This window comes from Arachis ipaensis, chromosome B05 (genome assembly GCF_000816755.2).
Source record: "Arachis ipaensis cultivar K30076 chromosome B05, Araip1.1, whole genome shotgun sequence".
In the NCBI taxonomy this organism is placed as follows: Eukaryota; Viridiplantae; Streptophyta; class Magnoliopsida; order Fabales; family Fabaceae; genus Arachis; species Arachis ipaensis.
In genome coordinates this window covers 49,105,436-49,132,087 of record NC_029789.2, presented here as the reverse complement: position 1 = coordinate 49,132,087, position 26,652 = coordinate 49,105,436, and the positions used below count along the sequence as shown (strand labels likewise).

Below are 26,652 nucleotides of genomic sequence, written 5' to 3'. Positions count from 1 at the left end.
TAATTTAATCTTACAACCATAATTAAACTTAGTTTTTTAGAAATCTTTACTTACATTAACCCACTAAACTATTCAAGTATTCCAGTCTAAGATATGTCTAATCACCATTCTACTACCTCTATTCACAACTATCATGTGCCAATTGCATTCCACAAGCTTCTGCTGAGCCACTCTGATTTTTAACCGCTAATTAATTAACTAATCCAATTATTCAGTCAAGTCATACATCATTATCAGATTACAAAACCTAGGCTTACTTCTGAACTCCCTTAACTTGACCCAAATAGGGTTTACGCTTATCCTATGACTAAGTCATAATTTAGGGCCTTATAGCATCTCTAGGCCTAAATCAATTTCTCATTAAATCCTCAACCTCAATAATTGTATTACCTAGGACCTCAACAACAACTAGGGTACCTACTCAAGTTATTCATCTTTAAGTGCAACACTACAGCTCAACATACTAAACAACCAATGAATTTTCACTTATCATAATTAAAACCAAATTCCACTCCATGTCAAACCCAATTAAAATTCAAGCCTAAATTCATGCCCACATATTTTTCTCCTTTTCTACTTGCCTCTGCACTTAAATAATTCACCATGTACCAAATGTCATATCAATCACCCTAGAATCTACACGTCAAAACCAAAATCAAATGTGGATATCCTCATGTGGTATCTTAACCCAAAATCATAGTCCTTTAGTACTTTCATCCATCTCCATGGAGGTAGTTTTCTCCTTGCTCTACATCTTCAACATAGCACAAATGCAGCAGGCTCTAGATCAAGAGTTAAAGAATTCACTTCGTACAGCCTCAACCGTTGCGACGCATAAACCACTACATCCTAATGTTACATCAAAATGCATTCCAAGATTTTCAATGAAGCGTTATCGTAGATCCCAACTGGTTCATGAAATTCAAGTAACATAAGCACTGGCGATGTGGTTAAATCTTTCTTTCAAGTTTTTGAGAAATTTTTCCCACAATTTGACGTCCGTACCAACGGGGCATCCTTGTGAGTTAACTTAGTCATACGTAATGCCATTTGCAAAAGCAAAGCTTCACAACTCCTTGTGATGTCGCACGCTCACAAGTTTCGTCCTTCGTGTTTATAATTCGTGTCCTAAGGAATTAACATATCAATAGTTGCGTCTAAGGATTACATGCGATGCCGAAATGAGCTCAAGTTATCTAAAGGGATACCAAGCTCAAAAGAGAACAAACAATTCAAATGGTATCCATAAGAAATTGAAAAGATACATTGTGTTGTGATCAGATGAGGTTGTAGGAAATAAGAAAATGCACCAGAAAGAGAATTAGAGTGAACCCCAAGAAAGAAATTCTAAATTAAGAATCTTTGGGGGAAATAATAAGGCACATTGAATGAAAATATGTCTCTGATAATTTTTAAAAATTTTATGAGTTCATGAATAAAGATGGTTTATCTCAACAATAATCTCCCCCACACTTGATTGGGTCGAAACAAGTTTAGGCTCATGTCAAGGGGTACGAGTTTCGGGCGAGGACACATGTGAACAAAGAATAGGATTGGAAAATGTTCAAGCTAATTATCAAAAAAGGATCACGGAATAGAGTACTTCACTTCGGGTTACAAAAGAAAGACAGATCGGTTCACACGTATTTATTGGTAATCTCTCTCGCATTAGGTCTCCCATTGCCATTTTCCTTCACCCTTATTTGATGATAACCAGATCTTAAATCAATTGTTGAAAACACTCCAGTTCTTTGCAACTGATCCATTAAGTCATCTGTCCTTGACAACGGATACTTGTTCTTCACAGTCACTTTGTTCAACCGTCAGTAATCCACGCAGAGTCGCATTCACCGCCAAGAGTATACAACCCTCAGCTACAACTGTCCCTCCTTCCACGAAGTGTTCTACTACTTAATATTACCAACCTAATTTGAGTCATTAAAGTACTTCGTCTTTCATAATTCTACCGTGTCAATGCTCCCTCACGCCTTCCGCTGCGTCACTCTAATTAGTTGTCACTAAGAATCCGAATCGCTTGGCTACGTCCACCAGAATTATCTTCTCCCATTGGTTCCTCTGATGCTAAGTTTGGCCAGCCCTAACGGAAACATTCCATAGAATAAAATTAAGCTAAACTCTGGTCCTAATCCTGACGTTCAATCTAATATTCCTAGTTTTAAACCCTTGCCCCTATCATAAGTTAATAAGGAGAGTCGAGTTACAATCTCCTATAACGTGATTAAAACTCGGTTATCAATTTTATCATTACCTCAAGTTGGAGATCCTTAACCCCATCGTTGAGACCAATCCACACCTTGGTCCTTCCTGTAAGGACAATGTATGGAGATATACCCTGACAATCCGCAGCGGTAACATCCACTGAATACAGCCATGCACGACATTTTCGGATGGTATCTTCCACATCTCGGGCACCTTAATTCCTCTTGTTGAGCTCACTTCTGCTTACCTCTTCCTCTCGCTTGGTGATATTGGTCATGGTTAGTCTTTCCAATATGCCCTTGAACTTGGGATCGCTGAGGGGCATGTCTATCCTTCTTGAAGTTCTGGCCTCTTGATGGAACATACTTCCCACAACCTTTGCTACTAGTACCGCCATGATCATCTCTAACCAAAGCTATTTTCTTGGCACAATCTTCAATAATTCTTGCCTTGTTCACCAATTTAGAGAATCTCTGAATCTCTAATGGAATCACAACAGTCATAATAGTTTCCCTCAGACCTCCTTGGTACCTTTCACACTTCCAACCCTCATAAGACTCAAGGGCTCCTTGACATACCCTTGAGAACCTACATAGCTCCTCGAACTTACTCGTATACTCGGCCACAGATATTGAACCTTGCTTCAGCTGCATAAGCTCTAACTCTTTGGCCTCTCTCACTAACTTAGGAAAATACTTCTTGTAGAAAGCAATCTGAAATAGCTCCCATGGAATATCCATATCCTGTAGTTGAAGAAATCAACACTCTCCTTGCCACCAATGCTGAGCTTCTCCCACTAATTGATAAGCTACATATTCCATGAATTGATTATTTGGGAGATGTTGAGTTTGTAATGCACACTCCACAGCTTTGAACTAGTTGTCTGCTTTAGCAGAATTTTTTGTTCCCTTGAAAATTGGGGGATTAGCTTTCATCCACAGCTTAAATCGTGGCAGTAAAATTTGCTTGCATAGAGTTAGCAAAGTTAGTTATCTGATAAGTGAAAATTATTGTTGATTCGGAATTTCTCAAAATAAGAATCTCTTCATTGAAAGTATAGCCAAATCAACAACTAACTCCCACAATCAAATTTAAATTCAAAAGATAGTCACAATACAAAACAAATTATAACCGAGAGTATTTAACTCCTGGGTCGTCTTCCCAAGGAGTTACAATTAAGTGTCATGTTAATGGCTACGAGAGGAAATGGGGATTGGATGACAAGATATGCAAGAAATGTAAATAGCAAGAAATTAAATGAACATGCAAGAAGACTCTTGGTGAGAGTTAGGGAATTAAGGATTTCTATCCTAGTTGTGGACTACAAACATGGTAATTGTGTGTGAATTAATCCCAATTAGTCAACCCTGTGATGCGAGCGGATATTAGCCAATTAAAAATTTATAATAATAACAACATTGCAAGTACAGTTCTTAATCGACGAAAAATCCGCTTATCAATTTAGAAGGGTTGTCACAAAATTAGAATAAAAATACTGAGAGTAAAAATCCCAGGTCGTCTCCCAACGAGTTGACAAAAGTGCTATTTTATTAGTCAGGAGTTTTCTGAGAAATTTTAAGAGTTGGAGAATAGAAAAATAAATTTTTGTAAATTAAAGCAATGAAAATTAACAAGAGAATTTATATAATTAAATAAAAAGCCTTGACCGGGGGAAGATTAATTGGAAGTTCTATCCTTGTTGGATTTTTCCAAGTGGAATAGCAAGAGGTTGTTGTTTTCACTTAGTTAACCTTTACTAAATAAAGAAAAGTTAAGTAATTGAGCTAACTCTTATTCGCAAGTCCTAATCCTCTCCTTATGGAAGGATTAGTGTTAGTAAATAGAGAGTTAGCCAACAACTTCCAATTGAACTAATCACTTGAGTATTCCAACTCAAGGGTCTCCTTTTAGTCAACCCCCAAGTCAAGTTGGGAGTCTACTCCATTGACATGAATATAACATTCACAGGCATGTAAAGAGAATAAGAAGAAGACATGATAAATTAAATAAATCAATAACTGAAAATCAATTAAAGATAAAAATAGTTCTTTGCATTAGTAAATCCTAAAATCATAAACATACGTATCTGAATAGGGTTAAGAGGTAATCAAAAGAGTATAGGAATAAGAAAATAAACTAGAATAATGAAACTTCAACGGAGGTAGTGACTCTTCTCAATATCCAAATCAAAAGCATAAGAAGCATAAAAACTATGAATGTGAAGAAAACCTAGAGGAGAGTGATTTCTCTCTAAGATTTCAATCTAAAACTAAAAACTATCCGAATGAAAATGTGTCTTGAGTCTCTGCTCGTCCCCTGGCTCTAGTCTGTGTTTCTGGGCCAAAACTGGGTCCAAAATCACCCCCAGCATTTTCTGCAATTTCTGCAGGTAGCGCATGTCACGCGTACGCGTCGGTCATGCGTACGCGTCGGTCACGCGTACGCGTCGCTGGTCAACTCCGCGTGTCACGCGTACGCGTCAGTCACGCGCACGCGTCACCGTGCAAACTCAAATTCACGCGCACGCATGAGCCATGCGTGCGCGTCGCTTCTCGCTGGTTGTCTCCTTTATTTCTTGTGCTCCTTCCATTTGTGCAAGCTTCTTCTTCATCCTTTAAGCCATTCCTACCCTATAAAGCCTGAAAACACTTAACGCACAGATCACAGCATCGAATGGTATAAAAGGGGATAAAAAAATATACAATTTAAAGACTTAGGAAGCAAGTTTTCAACCATAGAGTAAAATTGGGAAGGAATTGTAAAATCATGCAAAGTGTATGAATAAGTGTGCATAGGCTTGATAAAAACCACTCAATTGAGCATAAGATAAACCATAAAATACTGGTTTATCAATCTCCCCACACTTAAACATTAGCATGTCCTCATGCTAAGCTCAAGGAGATAAAAGAATGACTGGGGGAAAGTAAGACTCATGAGATGCAGCCTATGAATGCAACTATATGCTAAGATGATTCTGTCTACTTGGTTAAAAAGTAAATAAGTTCTCCAAGACAAACTTAAGTCAGATTCCACTAATTCAAATCACATAATAAAAGACAAGTAAACTTGTAATAAGATAGCTCATGAAAGCAGGAAACATAGAATCAAGTGTTGAACCCTCACTGGTAGTGTATATGCACTCTAATCGCTCAAGTGTCTAGGGTTAATTTGCTCTACTCTTCTCTAGTCATGCTTTCTAGACTTTGTTCTTCATCTAACCAATCAACAAAAATTTAGTATACCAATGCAAACATCATGAGGTCTTTTCAAGGTTGTAATGGGGCTAAGGTAGGGGTGAGGATATATGTATGGCCAAGTGAGCTATAATATGAATCTTTAACTAACCTAAGTTCTCACCTAACACACACACACACACACTCTATATAACTCTAAATTCACGCCTAGCTACCCCAAAATTCCCACTTTAGCATCACATACTCATGTACTAAATCTTTCTTTAATTACATCACCTATGCATTGATCTTTTATTTAACTTAGCATTGGGGTAATTTTGTTCCCTTATTTAATTACTTATTTATTTGAATATTTTTTGTTTGTTTTTTTTTCTTTTTTTTCAAAGGTAAAAATAAACATAACTTTATCAATGCACATGGATTTTTTAATTTTTCTGGTCTTACATGAGTAGGTACCCGAATTCCCAATATCTTGTCAATAAAATTCAACACTTTCTTATCAATCCAAGTTTCCACGGTTCCCCATACTTAATTGATACACAATCTCTATCTTAAGCTAACCAAATATTTAAATCAGGTAATTAATTATTTTTCCGCTTAAGCCTAGTGATGTGGTAAAATATAGAACAAATGGGGATTAAAAAGCTCAAGGTGGCTAACAAAGGTGATTTGAAAGGTTTGGCTTTTTGGGATCAGTGAGCTAATAACAAATGATGGCCTCAATCATATGTATACATGTAAACACATAAGAATAAAATATTATGGTTAAATAATGTAACCATGTAATTAAGCCCAAATCTCACAGGTTGTGTGTTCTTAGCTATAACCTATGTTCCAAATTACAATCCTCAAACAAGTTTAACAAAAAAATTTTCAATTTAAATTAGTGAAATACTATAAAAAGGGTCTTGAAAAGAAACTCATTACTTTAACCAAGCAAAACATACATGAAAACAATTATTATCATGCAATCTATCCTATTTAACAAAAGAAAAAGTCAAATGTTAGTGTTAAGAGAGAGAAGTTACCTCCGGAAGTCAAGGACTGACCTCCTCACACTTAAGGCTTGGCACGGTCCTCCGTGCCATCAGTAAGGAGCAAGGTAGGGCTGGAAGCATAGCCTCCGCTGTCTGGTTTGCTGTTGCTCTCTGTACTACTGGATGAAGGGGAGTTTGGGGTGTCCTTTGGTTCTGGAGGTGGGTGTGTACCCACTATGAGTTCTTTCAGATAGTTGTATCTGTGCTTGTTATGGTGCTCCATTTGCTCCATTCGCCGGTCTTGCCGGTCGAGCCTCTCAAGGATTAGTAGGAACGTCTGATGGATGGATGGTGCTTGTGGTGTGGATGATGGTGGAGTGGAAGAGGGAGGAGTATCCAAAGATAGACCTGCAGGCTGGATCGCATAGGGAACTGGCGGCCTGATGTACTTCCTGTTCGGGACATACTGGTTGGCCCTAGGGATCATGACCTTCGTGTCGCCTGCCCGAGAGGACACACCTGCTGCAGAGACTAAATCTGAAACCAAGGCAGGAAAAGGCAGGTTACCTGCGATCTGTACATGTCCCATTGCTTGCCAGATGTGTCTTGGAAGGTTGAGGGGTTGCTCTGTCAAGATGCACCAGATGAGGACAGCCATGTCTGCTGTGAAGGTCGACTCGTAAGTGCTCAGAAAGACATAGTGGGACATAATCTGTACTCACACGCGAGCCTCCAAGGTGAGTGACTAGGCTGAGATGCTCTTGGGTTTTGAACAATGCTGCCCGTAGATCCATGTGCTGCTAGGCTGGGCTATAACTCCAAGTACGCTATCCCAGTCGAACTGATACATCTGGTGCTTACGAGATGCTTCTTGAAATGCATCCCATCCCTCTGGACTAGGTGGAAGGTCCAGTGCTCTCTGTATGGCACTTTCGGAGACAGGGACCTGCTGCTGATGAACAAAGATAGTCTGCAGAGTAGGCGAGTAGAAGTTTGAGTAGAATTCAACTACCCATGATAAGTTGGCCTCTCGTGGCTATCTCCTCAAAAATCCCCACTGTCTCCTCTCTATACGGGGCTCCACAAAATCAACAAAGTGTGTTGGGACAATGTGTAGATGCTCATTTTTGTAGTTCCTCTCAGCTAAGATGGGAAATATCTGTTCGCAATAACGGTTAGCAAACCGTGTGGAGTCTCGTGCGGGAAAGGCTTTTTCTGCTTCATCAACCTTGATGATCCTCTTTACCCGCTTTGCTGGCGGCTTTACACTGGTAGATGGTAGTGCCTTTGCCAGTGTTCTCTTGGTTCCTCTCCTTGCCGGTGTCTTGTCAGCGGCCTTCTCCTTTCCCTTCTTGGTACCCATGCCTAAGGAAAAAAGAAAGAGGAAAAATGTGAAACAGAGATAACTAAAATCGGAGGGAAGAAAATCCAAGTGATAATGAATGCCAAAGAAAATATAATAGCTTAAATACATGGTAGATACAATATGTAGGTAAGACAACAATGAAGAGCAAAAAGGCAATTCATAATAATTAGATGCAAGAGGTTAAAAGCATGCAAAAAGGGGCATGAGAGGCATAACTCAAGCATCAATAAGTAAATATGCCAAATTAAAGAGTATATGGATGATGACAATTGTGAATGAAAATCCCAAATACATGTAGAGTACAAGTGTTGTGAAAAAGAGGTATTCAAGTAAAAGAAGAAAACAAAATAGAGTTCAATATGCCATAGGTGCTTTTTCACAAACACTTGGTAAGTAAGTTAAAGTAGGAATGAAAATAATATAATCTAAATGTATATGAGAGCCAAATTAGAATATCAATTGTCAATTCACTTCTTGTAATGTCCACAAGCTTAAGTATAGTAAGGTAATACCCAAATAAAATTCCAATACCAATATAAGAATGCAAGAAAATAAGAAAAGAAAAAGAAACCATGGATAATGAAACTAAAAGAAAAATAAAGAAGAAAGAAACATAAATTAATGTAATAATGAAAGAGTAAAAGAAACCTGATGAAGAAGATGAAGAAGGAAAGAAAAAAAAGTAATAGTTATGAAGAAAGAATAAGGAAGAAAGGAGGAAAAAAGAAGAAGAAAGAGTTAGGATTAGAAAAGAATTAGGATTGGGGGAGGGATAATTTGAGATCAGGCGCTGAGGTGGTTTAATTGTGCGTCGCATGCGACGCGTACGCGTGCCTCACGCATATGCGTGGGTCGCGCAGATTGAATAGTGATGCGTAAGCGTCGGGCACACGTACGTGTGCCTTTGATTGTGCGAATCGCCCGAAGGCATCGACGCGTACGCACAACTCTCTGTTCGCTCTGGGCGTGGGGCAAAAATGGCATACGATGCGTGCACGTCAGGCACACACACGCATGGATGGCCTTTTGGGAAAATGACACGCACATGTCAGGGACGCGTACGCGTGATGGGGCTTGTGCTGCTAGCACAGTTCCAGCCCCACACCATCATAACTCTCTAGCCATACACCCATTGACGCCGATTTTTCATGGTCATGCGTGCGCGTCAGGGACACGTACGCGTGATGGGCTGAAATTGCAAGTGACGCATACGCATGAGGGACGCGTACACGTGGACTTGCTTGTTCGCAAGGCACGTGTCCAGCACCACTCCTGCCCAACTTGCTGTTCAATTCCCCCCCTTTTTTTATGCAGAATGCAAAATGCAGCACGCAGATGAATATGCAGGAATGATGAATGAACACTAATAAAAAATAAAAATAAAAATAAAATAGAATAAAACTAGGAATGAAAAGGAACGATTATACCATTGTGGGTTGTCTCCCACCTAGCACTTTGCTTTTACGTCCTTAAGTTGGACTGTCCACAAGCTCAGTCTGCTTCTGTTGGTGGATCTTCCAAGAAGAAGACCTCTAGCTCTTTATTGTCCTTCATCTTCTCACCATGATACAGCTTTAAGCGATGTCCATTGACCTTGATGAATTTGGAACTTGAAGGATGACTCAGGTGAAAGACTCCATATGGCTCTACCTTCTCTACTCTGTAGGGGACTTCCCATCTGGATCTCAGCTTTCCTGGCATGAGTTTTAACCCTGAGTTGTAAAGGAGAACTAGCTCCCCAGGTTTAAACTCTCTTCTCTTGATATTCTTGTTATGTACAGCCTTCACTTTCTCTTTGTATAATCTGGAGTTGTCATATGCTTCGAGTCGAAGGGTCTCTAGTTCTGCTAGTTGCAGCTTCCTTTCAGCACCAGCTTTCTCAAATCCCATGTTGCATTCCCTCACAGCGCAGAAAGCTTTGTGTTCCACCTCCACTGGGAGGTGGCAAACTTTGCCATAGACCAGGCGGAAGGGACTCATCCCGATGGGTGTCTTGTATGCTGTCTGATAAGCCCAGAGCGCATCCACAAGCTTGGTGCTCCAGTCCTTCCTATGAGGCTTGACTATCTTCTCTAGTATGTGCTTTATCTCTCTGTTAGACACCTCGGCTTGCCCATTGGTCTGAGGATGGTAGGCTGTTGCTACTTTGTGAATAATCCCATGCTTCTTCAGTAGACCTGCTAGTCTCCTGTTACAAAAGTGAGTGCCTTGATCACTCACGATTGCTCGTGGTGATCCAAAGCGACAGATAATATGGTTTCTAACAAAGGAGACAACAATGTTAGCATCATCAGTGCGGGTAGGAATTGCTTCCACCTATTTAAAAACATAATCTACAGCTAACAATATATATAGGAAACCACTAGAGTTTGGGAATGGACCCATAAAGTCAATGCCCCAAACATAAAAAATTTCACAAAATAGCATAAGCTGTTAGGGCATCTCATCCCTCTTGGATATATTACTAAACCTTTGGCATGGGGAACAAGATTTACAGAAGGCAGTATCATCTTTAAAAAGAGTGGGCCACCAGAATCCACAGTCTAAAATTTTTCTAGCTGTTCTTTGAGGGCCAAAGTGTCCACCACTCTCAGAGGAGTGGCAGGCTTCTAAAATTGACTGGAATTCTGATTGAGACACACACCTTCTAATTATCCGGTCAGCACCACACCTCCATAAATATGGGTCATCCCATATATAATATTTGGACTCGCTTTTCAGCTTGTCCCTTTGATGCTTAGTAAAATTAGGAGGGAAGGTATGACTAACTAGATAATTAGCTACAGGTGCATACCAAGGAACTACTTCAGATATTGCGTGCAAGCTATCAAATGGAAAAGCATCATTGATAGGAGTGGAGTCATTCTTGATGTGCTCAAGGCGACTCAAGTGGTCCGCCACTAAATTTTGGGAACCACTCATATCGTTAATTTCTAAATCAAATTCTTGCAGCAACAATATCCAACGTATTAACCTTGGTTTGGACTCTTTTTTAGCTAATAAATATTTTAGAGCTGCATGGTCTGAGTACATTACCACCTTAGTACCAAGTAAATAGGCTCGAAATTTATCCAGAGCAAAAAAATAGCCTGAAGCTCTTTCTCACTGGTAGTATAATTAGACTGAGCAGCGTCTAAGGTCTTAGAAGCATAAGCAATTATAAAAGGATCCTTACCTTCGCGCTGAGCCAGCACCGCTCCTACTGCATGGTTGGAGGCATCACACATAATCTCAAATGGCTGGCTCCAGTCTGGTCCTCTCACAATCGGAGCTTGAGTTAAGGCGATCTTCAGCTTATCAAACGTATTCATGCAGTCCTCACTCAGCTCAAACTCAACATCCTTCTGCAGCAGTCTGGATAAAGGCAATGCTACCTTACTGAAGTCCTTGATAAATCTCCGGTAGAAACCTGCATGACCAAGGAACGAACGGACTTCCCTCACGGAGGAGGGGTAAGGTAAACTAGAAATCACATCTACCTTTGCTGGATCTATAGAAATACCAGTATTAGAAACAACGTGTCCTAGAACAATGCCTTGTTTGACCATAAAATGACATTTTTCAAAATTTAACACATGGTTTGAACTAACACACTTGTCTAATACTCTAGCTAAACTATCCAAGCAAAGGCTAAATGAATCACCATACACACTAAAGTCATCCATTAAAACTTCCATACAATTCTCAATAAGATCTGAGAAAACACTCATCATGCAACTTTGGAAAGTAGCCGGTGCATTACACAAGCCAAAAGGGATCCTTTTGTATGCATACGTTCCAAAAGGACATGTAAAAGTAGTCTTCTCCTGATCCTTAGGAGCTATATGGATTTGAAAATATCCTGTGTAACCATCTAAAAAGCAGTGGTGTGATTTACCTGACAAACGATCAAGCATCTGATCGATAAATGGCAGGGGGTAGTGATCCTTGCGAGTAGCCTGGTTGAGGCGCCTGTAATCAATGCACACCCTCCAGGAATTCTGCACTCTAGTTGTTAGGAGCTTTCCATGCTCATTCTTCACTGTTGTGACTCCAGACTTCTTGGGCACCACTTGTACTGGGCTGACCCACTCACTATCCGAGATGGGGTAGATGATATCAGCTTCAAGCAGTCCGGTTACTTCCTTCTTGATAACTTCTAAGATGGTGGGGTTCAGCCGCCTCTGAGGCTGATGGACAGGCCTTGCTCCCTCTTCTAAGAATATCCTGTGCTCACAAACTTGAGGGCTGATGCTTACTATATCCACCAAACTCCACCCAATTACTTTCTTGTGTCTTCTCAGCACACTCTGCAGCTGCTCCTCCTATTGGGAAGTGAGTTCCCTTGCAATGATAACTGGGAGCTTCTGATGATCCTCAAGGTAAGCATACTTGAGGTGGGGTAAAAGGGGCTTTAACTCCATTTTCTGCTCATGGCTAGGCACTTGATCTTCTGGAGCTAGTGATGGTGGCAATGTGTCTTCATCTTGCTCAGGGGGCTTCCCCACACTTGCACATTGCTCCATGTGCCTCTCTTCTACTTTCTCCTGGTGAACTGCAGCTACAGTTTCATCAATGATGTCGCTTTAGAAGATGGAATGATCTTCCAGAGGATGCTTCATAGCTTCATCCAAGTTGAAGCTCACTGCTCTGCCATCTATCTCAAAGGAATAAGTTCCTGAGAATGCATCCAACTTGAACTTTAAAGTTTTCAGAAATGGTCTTCCAAACAGGATGGATGATGGTCTTTCTGAGTCATTAGAGGGCATCTCCAAAATATAGAAGTCAATAGGAAATGTGAGCCCCTTAATTCTCACAAGCACGTCCTCAGCAATTCCAACCACAGAGATAATGCTTTTATCTGCCAAAACAAAACGTGCTGCCGACCTTTTTAAGGGAGGGAGCCTCAAAGCATCATATACAGACAATGGCATTATACTAACACACGCGCCTAAATCACACATGCAGTCAGAAAATTTTACACCTTCTATAGTAATGGTAACCATGCATGGACCTAGATCACTACATTTTTCTGGTATATCACCCATTAAAGCAGATATAGAGCTACCTAGAGGAATAGTTTTTAAATCCTATAATTTATATTTATTCATGCATAAATCTTTTAGAAACTTTGTATATTTAGGTACCTGGCGAATGGCATCAAAAAGGGAAATTGTTACCTCAACCTTTTTGAAGATCTCCACCATCTTGGGGTCTAGCTCCATCTGCTTTCTGGATTTCCTAGCAAGGTGTGGAAAGGGGATAGGGATGGCGTCCCTTGTAGCTTCAACCTCTATTGGTGTGCTATTCTCTGGTTGAGCTGCTTCTTCTTCAACCATGTCTTGTACTTCATCCTCTTCTTCAACATCCTCGATCTCAACAATATCTTCAACTGGAGTGTTGTCCTTTGAGCTTGGCTCCTTATGACTCCTCTCTGGCAGTGTGGTACCAGACCTCAAAGTGATGACATTAATTTCACCTTTGGGGTTGGGCAAAGGTTGAGAAGGTAGTGCACTGGAGCTTGAGGATTGATTGTTGGGGGTAGAAGGTGGTTCCAGTCGGGAGATGAGAGCTTGTAAAGTGGATGTAAGACCATTGATGCTAGAAGTAAGTGTATTCTGAAGGTCTTTCTGTTCTTATGCAATGGAGTGAAGCATCTCATCATTGGTAGAAGAAGGGGGGGTAAGTAATCTGAAGGGCCTGCTGTTGGCTGTTTTGAGGTGCTTGGGATTGCCTCTGGTGAGGTGCTCTATAAGGCTGGTTTTGGTTTTGCTGTTGGTAAGGAGGGTTCTGCTGTCTGTTGTTGTTATTGTTCCACCTCTGATTTTCACTGTTGTCTCTGCCTCCTTGGTTGTAGTTGTCCCTCCATCCTTGGTTGGATATATCTCTCCAGCCTTGGTTAGAGTTATCTTGCCAACCTTGATTATAGCTTCCACCTTGGTTATAATTTCTGCCTTGTTGATAGTATCCTTGATTTGGGCGGTCATAGAAATTATGAGTAGCTGACAAGGTGTTGTCTTCTTGTTGGAGCTGCGGGGTCTCATCAGTGTAATGAGTATAACAGGCACATATTTCGCACACTCTCTGAGGAAACAACTGTTGACTCTGTTGTTGTGGGGAAGGCTGAGATTGTTATTGATTCAGCTGTAGCTGCTTCAATATGTTGGTCATCTCTCCCAGAGTCTGTGTGAGAGCAGCAGTCTCACTACTAGAGGAAACCTCCGTAATTGCCTTAGGGTGGTTGTTCCTGTGCCTGACATTCTAGGTAGACTCAGCTAGATCGGAGATCAGTTGCCAAGGTTCTGTTGCCGACTTATACTTCTTCAGAGAACCATTACTTGTAGCATCTAATGTAGTCTTATCCTGAGGCTTCATGCCTTGTGTGAAGTAGCTGATCAACACCAACTGGTCAATCTTGTGGTGGGGGCATGAATCTAGGAGGTTCCTAAAGCGTTCCCAATATTCATAAAGGGTCTCTGACTCACCTTGGATGATGCAGGAGATCTCCTTCCTCAGTCTATCTGTAACTTCAGCTGGAAAGTATTTTTCCAGGAATTCTCTTCTGAGCAGATCCCAATTGGTAATGACTGCTTCAGGTTGAGTGTAGAACCACCCCCTTGCCTTTCCCTCAAGAGAAAACGGGAAGGCATATAGCCAAATAGTTGTTTCATCTGCACCATGACGCCTAGTAGTTGAGCAGGCTGTCTGAAAATTTCTGAGGTGATTTATGGACTCCTGAGCAGGTAAGCCATGAAACTTGGGCAGTAAGTTGATTAGCGTAGACTTCAGTTCAAAATCTGTAGCCAGATTTGGGTGACGCGCTTGATACGGTTGCAGTGTAAAGTCCGGAGCTCCTTCTTCCTGGAGAGTAATCCTTCTGGGCTCTGCCATATTACCTACACATGAATCAACTGAATCAGTAGAAAAGGAGCTTGTTTTTTCCTCAGATGGCGCTTCAGATTTGCCTTCAGAAGAGACTGGTGAATTGGTAGTAACCACTTCACCACCCTCAGAGGTGAACCGATGCCGAGCTCGCCTAATACGTGAAATAGTTCTTTCAATTTCAGGATCAAACGCGGCTAAGCTCGGATCAGGAAGTGAACGCGTCATTCAATTAAAGAAATATATAGCTCATGGTAATAAAATAAAGTATGCAAATATGTAAAATTAAAAATATTTACACTAACTAATAAGGTAGCATACTATTGCAACTCCCCAGCAACGGCGCCAAAAATTGATGCGAGCAGAAATTAGCCAATTAAGAAATTATAATAAGAACAGCGTTACAAGTACAGTTCTTAATCGACGAAAAATCCGCTTATCAATTTAGAAGGGTTGTCACAAAATTAGAATAAAAATACTAGGAGTTGACAAAAGAGTGCTATTTTATTAGTCAGGAGTTTTCCAAGAAATTTTAAGAGTTGGAGAATAGAAAAATAAATGATTGTAAATTAAAGCAATGAAAATTAACAAGAGAATTTATATAATTAAATAAAAAGCCTTGACCGGGGGAAGATTGATTGGAAGTTCTATCCTTGTTGGATTTTCCCAAGTGGAATAGCAAGAGGTTGTTGTTTTCACTTAGTTCACCCTTACTAAATAAAGGAAAGTCAAGTGATTGAGCTAACTCTTATTCGCAAGTCCTAATCCTCTCCTTATGGAAGGATTAGCATTAGTAAATAGAGAGTTAGCCAACAACTTCCAATTGAACTAATCACTTGAGTATTCTAACTCAAGGGTCTCCTTTTAATCAACCCCTGGTGCACGAAATTGTGATCATCAACAATGGCGCCAAAGTCTTGGTGCTCTCAAACGTGAATCACACTTTGTCACAACTTCGCACAACTAACCAGCAAGTACAATGGGTCGTCCAAGTAATAAACCTTACGTGAGTAAGGGTCGATCCCACGGAGATTGTCGGCCTGAAGCAAGCTATGGTCACCTTGTAAATCTCAGTCAGGCGGATTCAAATGGTTTTAGATATTTGATAATTAAAAGATAAATAAAACGTAAAATAAAGATAGAGATACTTATGTAATTCATTGGTGAGAATTTCAGATAAGCGTACAGAGATGCTTTTGTTCCTCCTGAACCTCTGCTTTCCTGCTGTCTTCATCCAATCCTTCATACTCCTTTCCATGGCAAGCTGTATGTTGGGCATCACCGTTGTCAATGGCTACATCCCGTCCTCTTAGTGAAAATGGTCCAATGCGCTGTCACTGCATGGCTAATCATCTGTCGGTTCTCGATCATACTGGAATAGGATTCAGTGATCCTTTTGCGTCTGTCACTACGCCCAGCACTCGCGAGTTTGAAGCTCGTCACAGCCATCCCTTCCCAGATCCTACTCAGAATACCACAGACAAGGTTTAGACTTTTCGGATCTCAGGAATGGCCGTCCATGGATTCTAACTTATACCACGAAGATTCTAATATCTCGGACTCGGTCCCCTGTATTAGATACCTAAGAGATACTCATTCTATCTCATCTTCATGTAGAATGAAAGGGGTTGTCAGGCATGCGTTCATAGGTGAGAATGGTGATGAGCGTCACATAATCATCACATTCAACATGTTCTTGGGTGCGAATGAATATCTTAGAATAGGAATAAGCTTGAATTGAATAGAAAAACAATAGTACTTTGCATTAATTCATAAGGAACAGCAGAGCTCCACACCTTAATCTATGGTGTGTAGAAACTCTACTGTTGAAAATACATAAGTGATAATGGTCCAGGCATGGCCGAATGGCCAACCCCCATAAAGGTCTAGAATAGCATAAAACTGATCAAAGATCAGATCCAAAGACTCTTAATACAATAGTAAAAAGTTCTATTTATACTAAACTAGTTACTAGGGTTACAGAAATGAGTAAATGATGCAGAAATTCACTTCCGGACCCACTTGGTGTTTGCATGGGCTGAGCATTGAAGCTTTAATGTGTAGAGGTCTTCCTTGGAGTTGAACGCCAGTTTGTAACCTATTTCTGGCGTTTAACTCTGCTTTGCAACCTGTTTCTGGCGTTTAACTCCATAATAGGGTAGAGAGCTGGCGTTGAACGCCAGTTTGCGTTGTCTAAACTTGGGCAAAGTATGGACTATTATATATTGCTGGAAAGTCCTGGATGTCTACTTTCCAAACCAATTGAGAGCGTGTCATTTGGACTTCTGTAACTCCAGAAAATCCACTTTGAGTGCAGGGAGGTCAGAATCCAACAGCATCTGCAGTCCTTTTTCAGCCTCTAAATATGATTTTTGCTCAAGTTCCTCAATTTCAGCCAGAAATTACCTAAAATCACAGAAAAATACACAAACTCATAGTAAAGTCCAGAAATGTGATTTTTATTTAAAAAATAATAAAAATATACTAAAAACTAACTAAATCATACTAAAAACTATGTAAAAACAATGCCAAAAAGCATATAAATTATCCGCTCATCAACCCCCAAGTCAAGTTGGGAGTCTACTCCATTGACATGAATATAACGTTCACAGGCATGTAAAGAGAATAAGAAGAAGACATGATAAATTAAATAAATCAATAACTAAAAATCAATTAAAGGTAAAAATAGTTCGTTGCATTAATAAATCCCAAAATCATAAACATACGTATCTGAATAGGGTTAAGAGGTAATCAAAAGAGTAAAGGAATAAGAAAACAAACTAGAATAATGAAACTTCAATGGAGGTAGTGACTCTTCTCAATATCCAAATCAAAAGCATAAAAAGCATAAAAACTATGAATATGAAGAAAACCTAGAGGAGAGTGATTTCTCTCTAAGATTTCAATCTAAAACTAAAAACTATCCGAATGAGAATGTGTCTTGAGTCTCTGCTCGTCCCCTGGCTCTAGTCTGTGTTTCTGGGCCAAAACTGGGTCCAAACTCGGCCCAAAATTGCCCCCAGCGTTTTCTGTTATTTCTGCAGGTAGCGCATGTCATGCGTACGCGTCGGTCACGCGTACGAGTTGCTGGTCAACTTCACGTGTCACGCGTACGCGTTAGTCATGCGCACGCGTCGCCGTGCGAACTCCAATTCACGCGCACGCGTGAGCCATGCGTGCGTGTCACTTCTCGCTGGTTGTCTCCTTTATTTCTTATGCTCCTTCCGTTTGTGCAAGCTTCCTCTTCATCCTTTAAGCCATTTCTACCCTATAAAGCCTGAAAACACTTAACGCACAGATAACGGCATCGAATGGTATAAAGGAGGATAAAAAAATATACAATTTAAAGGCTAGGAAGCAAGTTTTCAACCATAGAGTAAAATTGGGAAGAAATTGTAAACTCATGCAAAATGTATGAATAAATGTTCATAGGTTTGATAAAAACCACTCAATTGAGCATAAGATAAACCATAAAATAGTGCTTTATCACCCTACATCGAGGATAAGTCAAAATGGCATAATTGATTCCAATCCCTAAGTCCTAGTCAACACTAGTAGATCACTTAGAGTCAAGGGAAACCAAACCAATTAACAATCCTCACACAATGTGGAATGGACATCGACAATTCAATTTCACCTAAACACCCAATTTCTCAACCAAGAGTGTGAAAACTAAACATGCAAGAAATTAAACATCAAAGCAATAAAAGTCAAAGCAATTAAATGCAAGGAAAGGAAACTTAAAATTCAAGAAACCTCTTGGCAAGTAATTGAGAGCTAAGGTTACCTATCCTAGCCATTGACCACAAACATATGATGATTATGAAGAGTTAATCCTACTTAGTCAACCTTACATCGAAGATAAGTCAAATAGGCATAGTTGATTTCAATCCATAAGTCCTAAGTCAACACTAAGGGTCACTTAGAGTCAATGAAAACCAAATCAACTAACTACTCTAATGTATCAACAAGAATAGACATCAATGACTCAAGGGTCACCAAAGTCATCAATTTCAAACCAAGAGTGGAGGAACACTATGTAAAAACCAAGCCAAGCATTTTATCAAATACTTGGTGAGCATGAAAATAAAATAACATTAAATTGCATTAAAAATAAAAGCTAACTACCAAAAGAAAGGAAATGATAACAACAACTAAGGAAAGCAATAAATGAGCATAAAACATAAATAGCATTAAATATAAATTAAAATAACAAAGAGTGTTCATAACATGAAAAGTGACATAAAAGAGAAATTAACAAAAGAGATGAAGAAGATAAAGACAAAAAAGCATAGAAACATAAATGAAACTACATTAAAACAAAAATTAAAAGTAGAAATTACAAGAAAATTAATCTAAGAAACCCTAATTCTAGAGAGAAGGGGGAACTTCTCTCTCTAGAATACAACCTACATAATGCTAAACTAACCCTAATTTCTCTCCCCTTCATATGGAGTGAGGCTTTGCTTGATATAGCACTCAATCAGCTTCAGAAAGTCCCAAAATTGAGCTCTGGAGGCCTAGAAATCACCCCCAGCGATTTCCATTAAGTGAGTCACGTGCTGGGACGTGTGCGTACACACAGGTGTGTGCGTACGCACACATGCTAATTTTCTTCTTGTGCCCACGTACAAGATGTTGTGCGCACGCACACATGGCTATGTGGTTCTTGTGTGTATGCACAGGGGTTGTGCGCACGCACATTCCAATGTGTGCTTCTCTTTTGTTTTCTTCATGTTTTCTCCCTTTGTACATGCTTCCTTCCACTCTTATCAAGGCATTCCAACCTATTATTCCTGAAATCACTCATCAAAACCATCAAGGAATTGAATGGGATAAAAGTGGTATAAAAGTTATTAAATTAAGCACAAAATAGCATGTTTTCACAATTAGGCTCAATTAAAGGAGAGAACACAAAAGCATGCTATTTGGGTGAATAAATGTGGGTTTATATGATGAAATTCATTCAAATTAAACCTAAATATGTTGTCAAATATGGATTCATCAATTCTCCCACACTTAAACAATAGCATGTCCTCATGCTAATCACAATCAAAGGAGAAGAATAAGGAGGGTAAGCAATTTATTAAATGCAACTAACTACATGCATGCAACTATGCTAAATGCTATCTATCTATATATATACTATAATTCCTATTGAGTTTGGCAAAAACAAACAAAAGAATCTCAATCAATCCAAAACAAAGACTTAGGGCCAAGACAAGAAAATATATCAATATGATCAATGTCCAAAGATTTGATTTGAAATTTTCAAAAACTAACAAGCAACTTGCAAGAAGATACAATATGAGAAATGGAAACATAGAATTGAGTGATCGAACCCCTCACTGGATATGTATACACTCTAATCGCTCAGTGTTTAGGGCTTAATCACTCAATACTCATTTAATCATATTTCTCAAAGATTTGCAAGTCATCTAACAATCAACTAATATTTGATGCATGAATGCAAATATCATGAGGTCTTTGGAGGGTTGTAATGGGCTAGGGTAAGGGTAGGATTAATATGGTTAAGTGGACTAGAAAATTGGATCTTTGATTAGCTCAAGTATCCCACCTAATCCTATATCAACCTATTTACACATAAGAAAACAATCTAACTTCTCATTTATCCTCTTTCTCACATTCACTCATGCATCCTTTTTCCAATTCACACACATATGCATCCTTTATTTACATTCTTATTTTATTTTCTTATTATTTTCTTTTTTTCTTTTTTTTTTATCATAAAAGAGAGATGCATATGTTTCAAGTAATGAATGCATGAGTGTTTACCCATTTTTCCAAATATTTTCAATGAACACCCAAACTAACTAACTACTAATGTTTTCCCACAAATATCCCCCATACTTGAATAACACACACACACACTCAAACCTAAGCTAATCAAAGATATAATTCATGGTCACAATGGTTTTTCACTTAGGGAAAATGGTGTGCTTAAAATTAGAACAAAGGGGAATTAAAAGGCTCAAAAGTGGTTACAAAGGTAGGTGTAAGGGTTGGCCATATGGGTTAAGTGAGTTCAATTCAAAAATGGCCTCAATCATACTAAATGCATTCAAAACAACAAATATAGGACATAAAGAATCCAAGCAAATCAAAAATCACAATCATAAAAGGAGTATATCACACAAGAACAAAATTTGTGGTGAAGATGTGCAACCACACAATTAAAACTCAAATCTCACTTGGTGTTTTGTTCAAGCTCTTTTCTATGTTCCATAAAAAGAATATTTCATGCAAGTTCAAAAACAAGTTTTCAAATCTAATCAATGGAATGCCCAAAAAGAGATTTCTTGAAAATTATTTGTTGTTTTAACGAAACTTATTTCCTATACTATGCAATTAAGCAAATAAAACTATAGGCAAACTAAAATATATACAAGCAAACTAAACAAAATGCAACGTCATGCAACACTAAACAAATATTCACAAAGACATAACTACTAAAGACTAGAAAATAGTACAAAGTGTTGAGAAAGAGAAATGTACGCCCCGAAAATTGCGGATCCTCCCCCACACTTAAACGTTGCACAGTCCTCCGTGCATGCACTCAATCCGGGGGTGAAGAGATGCTCTAAGAAGCCCCACCTTTAGCTGGTGGGTATTGGGGCTCCGGGTTGCTGTAGAGAACGAGAATTGAGGAAAAGGTCATAATAGTGTGGTATGATAAAAGACAATGTGTGTATTCTAAATGCGAATGGTTTAGAACACAACACATTAGCCGGATAAAAATAGAAACCATACAATCAAAAGAAAAAACATGTATTCTTCAATTAAGTGGCCTAGGTTGCAAGTAAAGAATAAGCAAAAGTTAAGGCACAAACAAACCTAGATAGCCACAACTAAAGTGAATTGAATATAAGAGATATTGGATATTGAAATCGTGCAAGTGAAAGCTCAAAATTGAATATAAAATGGCACAACCAACAATAACCCATTCCATGATGAAAAGAAAACTCCTTATTCATCATGACACATGATGCAATAGTCACATGGTAAAGGTACTTGTTGCAAAAAGTGACAAGCTAGATAAGAATCAAGTTAAGTCACTCAAACAAATGCAAAGCATTAAAAAGAAACAAGTACCGGACGTGTGATTAATTTGATATGAAAATCATGATGAGCAAGTAATTTTAACTCAATTCACTAAAGTAAAAGTGCACAATTCAAAATGCCAAACAAGGATAAAGTTTAATGTATATGGTAGCTACAACATATGAATCAAACTCACAATTCTTCTAGGCAATTAAACAAAGACTTAATGCTCAGTGCACATATTCATTAAAAATTAAACCAAGACTTAAGTAAGAAGTAACCCAATCAACATCAATCAAACACTTGCAACTTATTCAATTAACAACTATTAAACTAAAACTAATATACTACTAAAATGAGAAATGAAATGCAATGAAAAATAACTAGAATAATTAGAAAAGAGAGAAAAAGTAAGAGAAGGGAGGGATGGAAGGAAGAAGAAGAGAAGAAGTAGAGAGAAGAGGAGAAAAGAAGTAAAATGGGAGAAAACAGGGGCATGCGTACGCACAGGTACGTGTGCATACACACACTAGGCGGAAAAGGGGTTATGCGCGTGCATAGCAGGGTGCGGGCACTGCGAACAGAAGGGAATTTGGTGTTTGTGCGCGTGCACAAGAGGTGTGTGCGGGCACACAAGAGGGAAAAGAAGGGGTGTTCCCACGCACAAGGGGTCCGTGTGCTGCAAACAGAGGGGTTGTTTAGGGTTGTGCGTGCGCACATAGCTATGCGCACGCACAGGTAGGTTTCTTTTTTTAGGAAAGGATCATGTGTGCGTGCACACATAGGTTCGTGCGCACGCACAAGAGCGAAAAGAGGCAGGAGTTCACACGCACAGGCCGTGCTAGCGCTCCCACCAGAGTGGGTGAAAAGGGGTGTGCGTGCGCACAAGGGGCATGTGCACGCACAAGGCGCTAGAAACAGGGGAATGCATGCGCACAAGTTGTGTGAGCGCTCCTAGCAGAGGGCATAAAGGATAGTGTGCATACGCACAGCTGGGTGCGTACGCACAGGTCGCGATTTTTAGTTGTGTGCGTGCGCACATGCCCTGTTTTTCCCAAAAAATTTTCTCAAAATCTAAGGCACCAAGCCTTAACTCAACAAAAGCTCAACATCAAAACATGCAAGAACCCATAAATTCATGATCCAAACTAAAATTAACCTATCTAAACTCAAAATTAAACTAATTCTAAGCTAACCAATCAAACAAAAAATGCAATTAAGGCAAATTATATACAAAGAGAAGGGTTGAAACAATGTTACCATGGTGGGGTGTCTCCCACCTAACACTTTGGGTTTAATGTCCTCAAGTTGGAATTATGTAGAGCTCTAACCAAGGAGGCTTGTGCTTATATTCTCATCTTGGAGCTTCTGTAACGACCCAACTTCCAATACGTCATGATCGTACCAAAAGTAAGGCATTACTGACCTGTTTACCTTATTAACTATTTACTATTAAGCCTTTAGTTCGATATCGCGATTCAATTTTAGTAAAAAAATACCAAAAATTTTTGTTTTTATTAATTAAAATCATATAGCAAACATCACCAAGTAATAATAATCACATAATTACATAATTAAGTAATATTATACAAAAGAATTTAAATAAAATGAATTCCAATGAAAGCAACGAAGAAAAGGATGGCACGAGTTCATGTGGCACGAGTAAAGATTATACGTCGAATCGAAGCTAACTTCATAACCTCTAACGCTCCCAAACCCCGTTAATCGCATCACTTATAACTTCTATTTCGTCTATGATAACCTATTAGTGTTCCCATATACATAAATCATTAGTACTAAGTTGGCCAGACCTAATACCATGAGGCATGCAATGGTAAACCAACAGTGTTAATCATCAGACAGTCATGCATATAAAACTCAAACTCTTGTTATCAGAACAAGTCACAAAGCATGACAGACACTCAGAGTATGCAGTGAAGCAAAGTCAGTCCATTCCCAAGGCTCTAACAGGAACGAACTGCTCTGATACCATATTGTAACGACCCAACTTCCAATACGTCATGATCGTACCAAAAGTAAGGCGTTACTGACCTGTTTAGCTTATTAACTATTTACTATTAAGCCTTTAGTTCGATATCGCGATTCAATTTTAGTAAAAAAATACCAGAAAATTTTGTTTTTATTAATTAAAATCATATAGCAGACATCACCAAGTAATAATAATGACATAATTATTAATAATAGTAATATTATACAAAAGAATTTAAATAAAATTCAGGTACAACTCCTATCCCTCTGCATAAAATAAAAACTAAAACTACAAAGGCGAGGGAATTCTATGAAAAAAACTCAAGTTATAAACTTAACTCATAAGTAAATTCTAGAATCGACCGGAGCTTCAAACTGAATCTTCAAACCTGTGTCACTGAAAGGGTGGAAGATTTTGGGGTGAGAACAAACCACACGTTCTCAGTAGGGAATGGGAATGCCGTAAAAGTAATGAAATAAAATGTAAATAATTAACATACTCAAGAAAACTATATTTCATCCTAAATCCAAAAGCCTTTTTAAAAGTTTTTCCTAGACAGTATGAATGGTCAAACTTAATCAAGCCAGATTCAAAATTTCTTCTGAAAGACTCATAATCACTCATTTTCAAATCATTCGCTTCATCACTTTGAAATCAAGAGTTATTAATCAACAACCTTGGCAAGGTCTCAAGACTTTAGGGAAGAATAACCTGCCTCATTTCTTAAACTCTTTAGAAATTCTCAGAATCATAGTTGCTTAAGTTGAGATAAATTAAAGTAAAGATTTAAAATCAAAACCAAAGCATGTAAGCCAAGAGTTCTCAACCAGTTTCAAAACCAAAATTATTTAAGTCCAAAAAAAAACCCAATTTCTTTTCATTCTTAAATCAGAAACTCTCCCAAAGGTACTTCTTTAACTAAACTTCAAAACATAGGCACCTTCATATTTAAATCAATCAGGTAACATGAACTTTTATTAAACAGTTTAACTTCATAATTAAATCAATCAGGTAACATGAACTTTTATTAAACAATTTAACTCAAAACACCAATTTCTTAATAAATCATGAACCAATTCGTAGAACCTCTCAAGTCCAAATCTTTTTCTAAATCACATTTTAAAACAGAATCTGGATTTTTATGAAAATTCGGCAGCATCTCCCCTAAAACTTGGACCTTGCCACCCTTTCGGGTTCCCTCTTTCTCAACAAGTCTCCCCCTTTCCTCAACAACTACCAAATAAGAGGTTCTCAAATCAATCAGAAAATTCACAATTTACAATAGCCAACAGTTCGGTCATAACCTACAATTCCCACATAACCCATCAATTCAACTTTCACCTCATCAATTAGTAACTAACTTTCACTTATCATAGGATTCTTTCAAAATTAAACTTAATAAACTAGTATTCTAAGAAACTTGGTGTTGAGGTAATTTGGTCACAATAAAACGTGTACCATCTCTCTTAAAATTCTGTTATTGTTTCCTAAGAAAATGCAAAAAAACAGCAGCAAGTAGTAAGTTTGATAAATTTCTTAAAAATCCAGTTTTCCCCCAATGCCTTTCAAAATTCACGACCTCAAACAAGACTCTTTTAGCTTTTTATTGAATCAAATTCTAGATTAATACCAAGTCATATGAAAAAGTTATGAAGTGAGAAACACAGCCAGGCCTTTTAGAATTTGGTTTCCAAAATCCAGTGAGTTATCCATACTCTTTTCAAAATATCTACTTGGTTAAACAGGATATTGACATGAGATTTAAAATGAAGATTGCGGACACAGGAAACCTGAAAATGCCGTTGGTTTCAGCTCAAATACTTACCTGAATTGAAAGTTAAGTGAGTTGGAAGTTGGTGCTTCTGCAGTAAAGAAACAGAATTTTCTGCAGAAACCATCAATCTTCAAAAATTCATTTCTCCCAAAATACTCATCAATAAATTCTGAATTTTTTATGAGATGCTCAAAACACAGTAAAGTTTCATGCAAAAATAGTTTCATTCAAGTATATGACCTGGGATGCTCCCAGAAATTTATTCTTTCTACTGTCATGTATGCAAAAATTCTGCCTTAAACATTTTCAACAACCTTACTTATCAAAAACCACATTCGAACTTATAACCCTTCCAAAATCACACGTTTAACCTCTTTCCAGTTATTCAAAATTATCTTCATTGCCAACACAGCCCAAGAACCCAAAATCAATAATTCCCACGATGTCAAGTACTTAAGCATCATCAAACCTTTTCTTTCTACACTATGCCAAGCATAATTTTCCATATACACTCATCATCATTCAAACACACAATAACTCATCAACTCACACCAGCAAGCTCAGCAACAAAAGTAACACCATTTATTCTATCCCTTACACATTCAGTACGCACAATCATCAAATCAATCACCAACTACAGTTATAATTCAACTCAATTCCATCCATATCAGAGAAAACAATATCAATTACAACTTCAAACACTCACAACAAAGCCCAAAGACATTCGCAGCCACATTTAATTCCAGTCACAGCTCAAAATATTCACAACAACTAACAAATTTCAAATGCATTTCAGGCCATTCATGTCAATTAAAAAATTCTAAACCATTTGTTAACCATTTGCACGTATTCAAATAACTTGGTGGGCATTCTAAATTAAAAACGTTAAATCCCCTACCTCAAAGTCGAAACTCGCAAAAATCACTAAACGCAGCTGCTCCATTAGCAGTTTCCAGCATCTATTTCCATGGCAGCAATAATGACAAAGTTACACGCCTCCTCTCCTCTCCGATCTGGGATTCCAGAAGTAGCAGCCATTTTCAAACAGAACCAGCAGCATCGTGAGGTGGTCACGGCAGCAATCAGAAACGGTGAATTCAAATAGGATAATAGTAAAAATTCTGTAAACTCCATGCTAACTCAAATTGAAGCAAGAGCCAGAATGCCTTACCTCAATTAGACAATAATAACAGAACGAGGAAACGGCG

At 38.6% G+C, this 26,652-nt stretch overlaps 2 long non-coding RNA genes across 2 annotated transcripts in view; one reads left to right on the top strand and one right to left on the bottom strand.

Annotated features, from left to right (window-relative positions):
• LOC110272026 lies at positions 4,504-24,042 on the top strand. Its single transcript, XR_002362948.1, has 4 exons — positions 4,504-4,514; positions 8,259-8,262; positions 18,320-18,327; positions 23,967-24,042. It is a non-coding gene; the product is annotated as an uncharacterized LOC110272026 (long non-coding RNA).
• The window catches only part of LOC110272025, an 8,800-nt gene continuing 6,079 nt past the window's right edge, over positions 23,932-26,652 (bottom strand). Inside the window, exon 2 of the long non-coding RNA XR_002362947.1 lies at positions 23,932-24,066. This is a non-coding gene — a long non-coding RNA (uncharacterized LOC110272025). The remainder of the gene's footprint in view (positions 24,067-26,652) is intronic.